This window comes from Mesocricetus auratus, unplaced genomic scaffold, assembly GCF_017639785.1.
Source record: "Mesocricetus auratus isolate SY011 unplaced genomic scaffold, BCM_Maur_2.0 contig_7247_pilon_obj, whole genome shotgun sequence".
NCBI classification, from domain to species: domain Eukaryota; kingdom Metazoa; phylum Chordata; class Mammalia; order Rodentia; family Cricetidae; genus Mesocricetus; species Mesocricetus auratus.
In genome coordinates this window covers 1-9026 of record NW_024434147.1, presented here as the reverse complement: position 1 = coordinate 9026, position 9026 = coordinate 1, and the positions used below count along the sequence as shown (strand labels likewise).

At 39.1% G+C, this 9026-nt stretch overlaps 1 long non-coding RNA gene across 1 annotated transcript; it reads left to right on the top strand.

Annotated features, from left to right (window-relative positions):
* Nucleotides 1-1822: 1822 nt before the first annotated feature.
* LOC121138559 lies at nucleotides 1823-4851 on the top strand. The gene is made up of 2 exons (XR_005875498.1): nucleotides 1823-4062; nucleotides 4525-4851. It is a non-coding gene; the product is annotated as an uncharacterized LOC121138559 (long non-coding RNA).
* The last annotated feature ends 4175 nt before the right edge of the window (nucleotides 4852-9026 follow it).

Here is a 9026-nt window from a genome sequence, read left to right as displayed (position 1 = left end):
CTGCACCAGAAATAGCTAAAGGTCAAAGAATCAGCCTGGGGTGGTTTGAGAAGACTCTGAAGGGCTGGGGTGGGGTGAATTCTGTCTATGTATGAAGAATGTTCACAAGCTCTCCTTGAGACTCTAGAATTATAGGTAGTTTGCCTCATACTTGGACTACCCCTGAGGTCTCTAGTTAGACCATCCATGCTAGAGCTTTAAAGGAAGAGTATGGAAATGCATATTACCACAAAGACCAAGTAGCAATATGCTTTCCCAGTTGAATGAAGGGCAGACTTAATTCTACATGCTGGGATTCAAGAGTCTGCCTCATAATCCAGGGTTTGACAGTCTATTAGAGGAGAGCAGTCCTAGGTACAAGCAACTTCCTGTGGGTCTTACTGGTCTACAGCTGACTGGAATACCTCAAAGACTGCCAAGTCAGACTTAATTCCATTTTCAGTTTATACACATGTCCACAAAGCCCAAGTTTCTTTCCTCATCTTTCAGACATACCCTTTTCAACATCATCTCAAAGCCTAAGTCAGAAACAGATTTAATACTGTTCTGAGACAGAGATTGATTGTTTTCTGTTTTCCACTTATGAAACACACACATGGACACACAGACACATTTTTTCTTTTCTTTGTTTTTCTAAGACAGAGTCTTGATTATGTAGTGCAGCATGTCCTTGATCTCTTAATTCCTACACTATCATGGCTTATTTATGAGTTACACATTCTTTGCACAATATAATCAGAACAGAGATGGAATAGTATACCTTGACTATTTTAGCTGATTACTAAGTGAGGAATGGCAGAAAATTCTTTCAGTTTCAATCCCTTATAAAAGTCTTTAAACATGAATTAGATTGCTTATTTGCTTTAGTACACATAGTCTAGTAAATGATAGGGGAATGTCCTTCTGTATATGTTTCTCTTATTGGTTGTTGAATAAAACACTTATTAGAGGCAGGAAGATAGTTGAGGCTAGGAGACAAGGAGAATTCTGGAGAAAGAGGCAAGAGAAGCAGTGGAAAGAGATACCATGTAGAGACTGGGAAGAAAGTATGCATCAGGCATTCTTTGGTAAGATAAGGACATGCAGAAATACATAGATTAGTAGTTATGGGTTAATAATTAAGAGAGAGCCAGCCAGTAAGATGCCCTAGCCACTGGCCAACAGTTTTAAAATTAATATAGCATCTGTGTGTTTACTTGAAACAAATCGGCTGTGGGACCAGGCAGGACAGAACCTCCATCTTCAAGTAAACAAGGATGTTTCCTTTGTGAACATTATATTGAGACTTACTGAAGCTACAGGAGTAAGTGTATGGTAGTGTGGGCTAATTCATGCCATGACTGAGATTTGTATGAAAGTTTGGAAAGATGGTTCAGCAGTTAGGAACTGAGTTTATTTCCCAGCACCTGCATCAGGTGACTCACTAATGCCTTAGCTCTATCTTCAGATATCTGCATCTGCCCCCCTACCCACACCACATGGGTACGTACATATATAATTAAATAATTAAGGTCAGCTTGTTTTCCCAACTTTCCTGTTTTTCACAAAGACAGAAGACAGGAAAAAAGATTTCTTGTGTATTAATACATTCACATGTTTCCTATATGTAAAAGATAACCTTATATATTTCAAGTTGACCTAAAATAAACATGGCTTCCTCAATTTCCAGTGAGCAAACAGTTGTACAATTGCATCATATGTACCCGATTATTCCGTGATCCGACATCGTGGCTCAGTCTTACTCCTATTGGGTGACGTGTAAAAGTCTTAATTGTGGTATATCTACCATTCAGGAATTCAGCATCAACTTCACGTCTCCATAAACTGTCAATTAAAGCATAATAATAATTAGATATAGTGGACACTAATCAAATGAACAACTTTGAGGCCTTCATCTTAATTGTATGTAAGTCTAATTTCTAGATGTCTAAAAGAAGGTATGAGTTTTACCACTGAACTATACTCACAAACTTAGGTATTATTACTATTATTAATTTCCTTCACATCTTTAGATGAATTTTCACCTGCTAGACAGGAATCCAGTTTTACATTTTGGAACAAAGGTAAACACACTTCTGTAGGAAGAAAATGTAATTGTAATTACCTTGGACTAGGATGGGGAGAATATAGGTCTGAATGAAGAGTGAGTGACTCATAAAAACTATGAAGTTGTGGGGGATGACTATGAAAATGTTCTAAAATCATACTACGGGGAAGACAACACATCTCTTAATATACCAAAAATCCACAGAGCTGTGTAGTTTAACTATATAGCATAAAAAATTGCAGCTAAGTAAAATTATTAGAAGCTATGCCTATAATCCCAACACTCAGTAGGTAGAGGCAGAACAATCAGGAGTTCATGATCATCCTTGGCAACATAGAGTTTGAGGCCAGTCTTGGCTATATGAGAGTGTCTCAAAAAACCCAAAGAAAACAGTGGCTTGTTATCTTCACTACTGAGACTACCTAATTTACTGAGTCCCAACTAAGTGTAACAACTTGAATAATGGCTAAAATTCTAAGCCTATTTGGCCAGTCTGAAGCCTATTCTTCTCCATGAAGCTAATGAATACGCTTGCTTTCTTGGAACTTATGTTGAAAGACACGACTTTCTCTCTTCTGTTTCTCCATCTCCCTCTCCTCCTGACAGCTGCTGAGATTTACAACTTCTCTGCCCTGTCACTATGTCTTTTTTTAACTCATAAAATGGCCCTTACACTTAAACAAATAAAAAAATGTTACAAAAATGTTAGCTGAAAGGCTAAGGGTACAGAACAGGGGCAGAACACTTGATTAGCCTGTGTGAAGCTCTGAATTCCATTCTCTTCTCTGTGAGAATCCCGAGTGAAAAAGTGAATGAAAAGTCAACGTGATATTGGAAACCTAGTATGCCCCAAACCAGGAGACTGAAGCAGAAGGATCTTGAGTTTAAGGACAGTCTAGTTATATAGGAGTTAATACAAAAGCCATCTTTGATTCCTGTAACATTTGTTGTGCCACGTTGCAAAGGTGTATTCCATAAAGTGCCTAATGGATGACTGGTTTATCTTTTGTCTTACACTTTCTGTGTCAGTGAACAGTACAGCAAAAAGAAACTTTTTTTTGGAGACAGCATCTCATGTAGCCTCAACTGTCTTCAATTTCATTATATATTTCAAAGTGACCTTGAACTTTGGAAACTCTTGCTTCCATTTTCTGAGTGTTGGGATTGCAGGCATTGGTCAGTAAGCCTGGTGTTACTTCCTTCTGGGGAATGAATCAAGAGATTCATATATGTTAGATAAGCAGTCTAACAAATGGACTGTATCTTCAATCCAATGAGGAATTTCTTGATGGGTAGCTAAAATATTATTAGGGAATAGGTTCATCATATATAGTCACACTTTACTATAATACAACAAATGTCCAAAGGCTGTATAGTTGTCTTGATATTATTACTTGAGTTATTAACTATATAAACAAGGTACTTTCTGTAACAACTATAAAAATATAAATATTGTTCCTATTAGGCTTTCTAAGTGGACCAAACACTGTTTTTGTCTGGGGGGGAATGAGAGTTCAATGAATAATTAGATTTACAATTGTTTCCTTTCTCCTTCCTTTCTTCATACATCTCTTCCTCCTTTGTTGCCTTCCTCCCTTCCTTTTGCAGTGTTAAGCATAAGACTCAGGTCTATGTAATTCCAGACAAGTGCTCTACTGATTTGTTCAATGTTAAGGTCCTCATAAAATTGTTGTTGTGTTTTCTCTGGCCTTTTCTTTTTTCTTAAGTTTTTCCTCTAACACCAAGTACCTGGGTTAGCCTAATGCAATCAGAGGACAAGGTCAAAAGTGGAAGTCAGGTTGATTGACAGTGAGGATATGGTGATTTGGGTGGAGATGTGTGTTGAAGTTGGAACTGGCGTTTACAAGTGGGGGAGTGGGGCAGTTCAGGTTTTGTTTTTTTGTTGTTGTTTTTCTTTTCTTTTCTTTTCTTTTTCAGGTTTTGTTTTTGAAGAATGGACTCTGACTGACAAGCAGTAAGAAGCTAGATTCTGCCAACCACTAGCATTCTTGGAAGTAGGTATCTCTCCGGAGCATTCTAGTAAGAGGGCAACCAGGGTAGCACCATGATTTCAGGCATGTGACTCTAGCAGACAAGCAAATCTTGACATTTGACCTGCCAATTTGGGAGATGATGGATGGGTTCTGTTCTAAGCTACTGTGTGGGGTAAACGTAGATGCCGGGCAGGCACATTTTGGGGCAAGTTCCCAAGTGTATGTGGCGGCAGTGTGGTGATAGGGCTACTGATCTTTTGAATAAATTTTTAAATGCCCTCAGCTTTCAAATCTGTATGTTGAGCAACTATTTTAGCTGAAGCTCTTAGAGAAACTTTAATCTGTAACTCATTCATTCCAGTTGACCTTGAATATACTTTACTTATTATTGTGTTGAATTCTCCATCTAGAGGCGTGTTTTTGTTGTTTTTAACATATGATCTATGATCTCTGCTTGAGCATGACATATGTGTTTGGCTCTAGAACAGCAGTACCAAGAATGTCCGTTTTGGAGGCTAAGAGCATCAGAAGTCAGCTGTGTCTCCTGGTTTCTTATTACCTCCTAAGCTTGCCTGGAAGCTCTGCAGAAGGAAGTACCTGAGACGGAGAGGAGGTGCCTAGACACCAACTATTGGATAACCTACTGGACTGACCAACATATTTCCTTGTTCATACCTCACACCAGTTTCTGTCCTAAGTTCTGAAAAATATACCCAGAGTAGTACCTTGACAGTTCCCTGCTCTTTCTGTACAAGAACTGTGCCTTCTTTCTTTTAAGCTGGCTCTAATAAAATGCTTCTTCCTAAACTATACCCTCTGTGGTTCATGAACTTCACTTCTCAAATTTGTAAGACAAGAACTAGAAGGCCATTGGCTTTGGTGGCTCGTGAGTTTTCCAAGATTCTAGCCCTTCAAAGCTAAGTTCACCAAGAACTGAGAAAGGCTGTGAACTGAAAAGGTACCCCACTATATCCTAAACCACTTATTTGTTCAAGTAACAAATTTCTCAAAGATACCCCACTGTTTCCCACACCACTTACTTGTTTAATAATAAACCTCCTTCCACTCTTTTTCCATGATTGTAGTTATCCTTTTCCTCAGATTGAATCCACTGCCCACAGCCATTGTATTTGTTTAAGCAACAAAAGAAAGTGAATATTCTAGCATTGCAAGAACTAAATGTTCTCTGTACTTGTAGTTGTGGAAATGCAATACAGAACAATAAAATCCCATAGATTTGTCATCATCCGTGTCCTCCCTGCCCCCTCTGTCCCAGAAAGAGTTTCTCTGTGTTGCTCTGCCTGTCCTGGAACTCACTCTGTAAACCAGGCTGTACTCGAACTCAGAGAGAGATCCACTTGCCTCTGCCTACCTAGTGTTGGAATTTGTCACCACTGCCCAGTCCCACAGGTTTTGCAGAAACACAAACTGTATTTGAATGTACCTTCACACTTTTGCTAGTTGTGTGATTTGGGGAAGTTAAGAAACAAAAACAAAAAGCTACCTTCCTTGGCTGGAGTGGACCTCCATGACGCAGTGGTAAATCTTTTTATTTCCTGGGTGCACACGATCCTAGGTCTGATCAGCAGTAATGCCAGATAAAAACAACTACCCTTTCTTCAGTTTCAATCTATCATTCTCTAATATGGAAATGCTAACACTTTACCACAGAGGAATTTTAGGACTAACCTAAATTATGAATATAAAAGTGCTTACTTACAACTTTCAGTTATTTCATGTTTCTTTGTTTACATCCATTTCAAAGATAATATAGCAACATTTTTCTCCTTCCTACCTGCATAAATTCCCCTAGCATCATCGAATGAGTTTTCGACAGCCACCCACAAATACCACAAAAAGAGGCCAACTCCTAAATTCCACTGCAAGAGGCCAAAATATACCATCCATAATTAGCCTCTTTTCTGTAATCATTATATTCAACTAATCATTTTGAGAGACACAAGATACATGTGCAGCTGTGGAAACCAAATGAAAAAGTAAAAGTTACCCATTTATGAGAGAAATGCATGTCTTCAAAGGTAATTGCCACTTATAAGAGTTTTCCCTTTTTGCCCCATGAAGAGAAGGGTAAGCAATGAATGCAGCTCTTGCTTTCTCTTTTTGTCCTGACCATCTCCCTGAGCAGGCATTTACCCACATCTTTGTCTCAGGAGGATGATCTTTAAGTACAAAATTTAATTGGCCATGTTCAAGTCTGTTGTTGTGGTAGGGACCATCACTACCTCCCATCCATACAGCAGAGAGTCATGTTAAGAAACTTCTGTTTTGCTTATGTTTGCATTTTGACTTGATTTTGCTACAGGGGTCTATATCAACTAAGATCTAATAAAGCATAACGGAACACAGAATTCTTGCCTCTCTGAACCATCACAGGCTAAGCCTTGCTACTATTGCTGCTAAAATGGGTGTTGAATTTCATCTATCAGACTCTGTTATTATATAGAAGAGTTTCCAATCTCAAAATTGAAATAAAGAAAAAATAGTTCTGATTTTTCCAGTGACAATTCCCTCGGCATCATAATTTTGCAAAATTATGATACTGAAGATATAGCATCAGAATATGATATATACAAAATTCTCAAATAAAAATAAAATTAAGCCAGGAAGTTATAATTAAGACTTTTCTGATTCTGACTAGGATTATTTATGCGATTTGTTAAGGAGTTTTCAAAGTCAGATTGTAAGGCTCTAAGGATGGATGCTATTTTTCGATGTCAGTTCTCAGATTTTCCTTTCAAGAACTGTACAAAGCCCATCTAAAGTTACCTGTCAGAACTTCTGTCACTTTGATCAGAGCTATAGCCTTCTTCTGTCACCTAAATGAAAAAAGTTGAAACCAATTATTGAAATGACATCCTTACTCAGCACAAAGTGTTTTGTTTTTTAATCTAAATTCCAACTCTTAATATTTAAGTGAGAATATTCCTTTTGCTTGGTTCTTAATATTGTTAGCTCTGGCCTTTGCCATCTTATAAAGCTTCCCCACCTTGGTTAACCATCACAATTCCCAAACTAAAATGATTGAATTCCTAGAACTAAAGTTAATCGCATTTCTAGATTCTTGCTTACCCTATGCTTTCCATCACCTCCCACACACACACACAAGAACTACTAACACTGACTGTTAACTCTTAGCAATGGCTAATATCAGGCCAACAGGGGAAGATTTTCCAGCCTGTAACTACTCATGTCTAAGAGGACCACAGGTTCTCTAGTTTCTTGAACTAGAGTCATGCAGTCCCTTTTCTGTCTTTCACTCTTGCTAACATTACAAGTGTACCACTCAATTTCTGATACTGCACACAGATGCAAGAATGTCAAAGCAGTGTGCCATTAGAGATAAACCAGTCTAAGCCTTCCAAACATTTTGGAAAATTGCAGTTGAGAAGAATCAAGTGGCTTCCCCAATGTCTTGTAGTAGTGACCTAGAGAAGAGAAATACTCTTAAATATTGATGTGGTCTGGGTCCAAACATTATTTATCTGGAGCTAGGGTAGGATCAGAGTTACAAAGAAAACCCACACAGGGTTGTCTCAAATTTGTATATTCAAACTTGAGACATTGCTGGTCTTTGTAACAGCTAAAGCAGAAAACTGTGCTATTCCAGTCATTTAGTTTTATTAAGTGTCCTTTCTATACCAATTGGGAGCTTCCAGATTTTTGGTAAAATTAAATGCTCTGGAGTGTTTTCCAGTCCTTTACAAGTGTTTAAGGTAAGTAGCGGCCCTGCTCTGAACCCCAGCTCCCTGCCCCCCAGGCTCTGTCTCCCTGGGTGTTTCTGCGCCTAGAGAGGACCTGCCCACCCCTCCCTGAAGGATTGCCACGAATCTGCCCATACTGCAGTCTTCAGTGTCTTCTGGTCCTTTCCCAGGGCTTAAAGTGCTTAAAGTGAGTGGGGGCCCTGCCCTAAGCCCCAACTCCCTAAATCCCCAGACTCTCTGTCTCCCTGGGTATTTTATGCACTTAGAGAGGACCTGCACCCCCCGGAAGGATTGCCCTCAATCGGCCCACACCTCAGTCTTCAGTGTCTTCCGGTCCTTTCCTGGTGCTTAAGTGCCTAAGTGCTTAAGTTTCTTCAATGTGCTTAAGTACCCTTTGGTCTCTGCCCTGTGCTTGAGAGTGTCTGAGACCCACCTGCACCCACTGAAGTATAGTGGACCTGCTTGAACGCACTGGAAAGGATTCTTAGACCCAATCCCGCCAGGAGAGGAGGGAACCCATGAGCTCCCACTGAAAGTAAGGATGGGAAGAAGGCAATATAAAAGCACAGCTAACAACAGAGGAACCAGTATGACACCACCAGAGTCTAGAATCTCTTAAACCACCAAGACCTGAACATACCAACACAGAGGAAACAGAAAAGAATGACCTTCAAAACAATCTCCTGAAAGTGATAGAGGCCCTCAAAGAGGATTATGAGAAAATCCCTTAAAGAAATGGAAGAAAATACAAACCAAAAATGCAAGAAATCAACAACTCTCTTAAGGAACGCGAAGAAAAAAACAATCAAACAGATGAAGACAACAATTCAAACAGTTCAAGATCTGAAAACCGAAATGGAGACAATAAGAAAAACACAAACTGAAGTAATGCTGGAAATCGAAAGGCTGAAAAAACAATCAGGAATTACAGATACAAGCATAACTAACAGAATACAAAAGATGGAACACAGAATCTCATGCACTGAAGATAAACTAGAGGAAATAGACTCATCGACAACAGAAAGCCTTAAATCGAACAAATCCTTAACACAAAATATGCAGGAAATATGGGACACCATGAAAAGACCAAATCTAAGAACAATAGGTATAGAAGAAGGTGAAGAAGCCCAGCTCAATGGTACAGAACAATGCCCAATTGCACCATTCCTGGGTAAAGGAATAACCACTTGACCATCTCACTAGATGCTGAAAAAGCCTTTGACAAAATCCAACACCCCTTCATGATAAAGGTCTTGGAGAGAT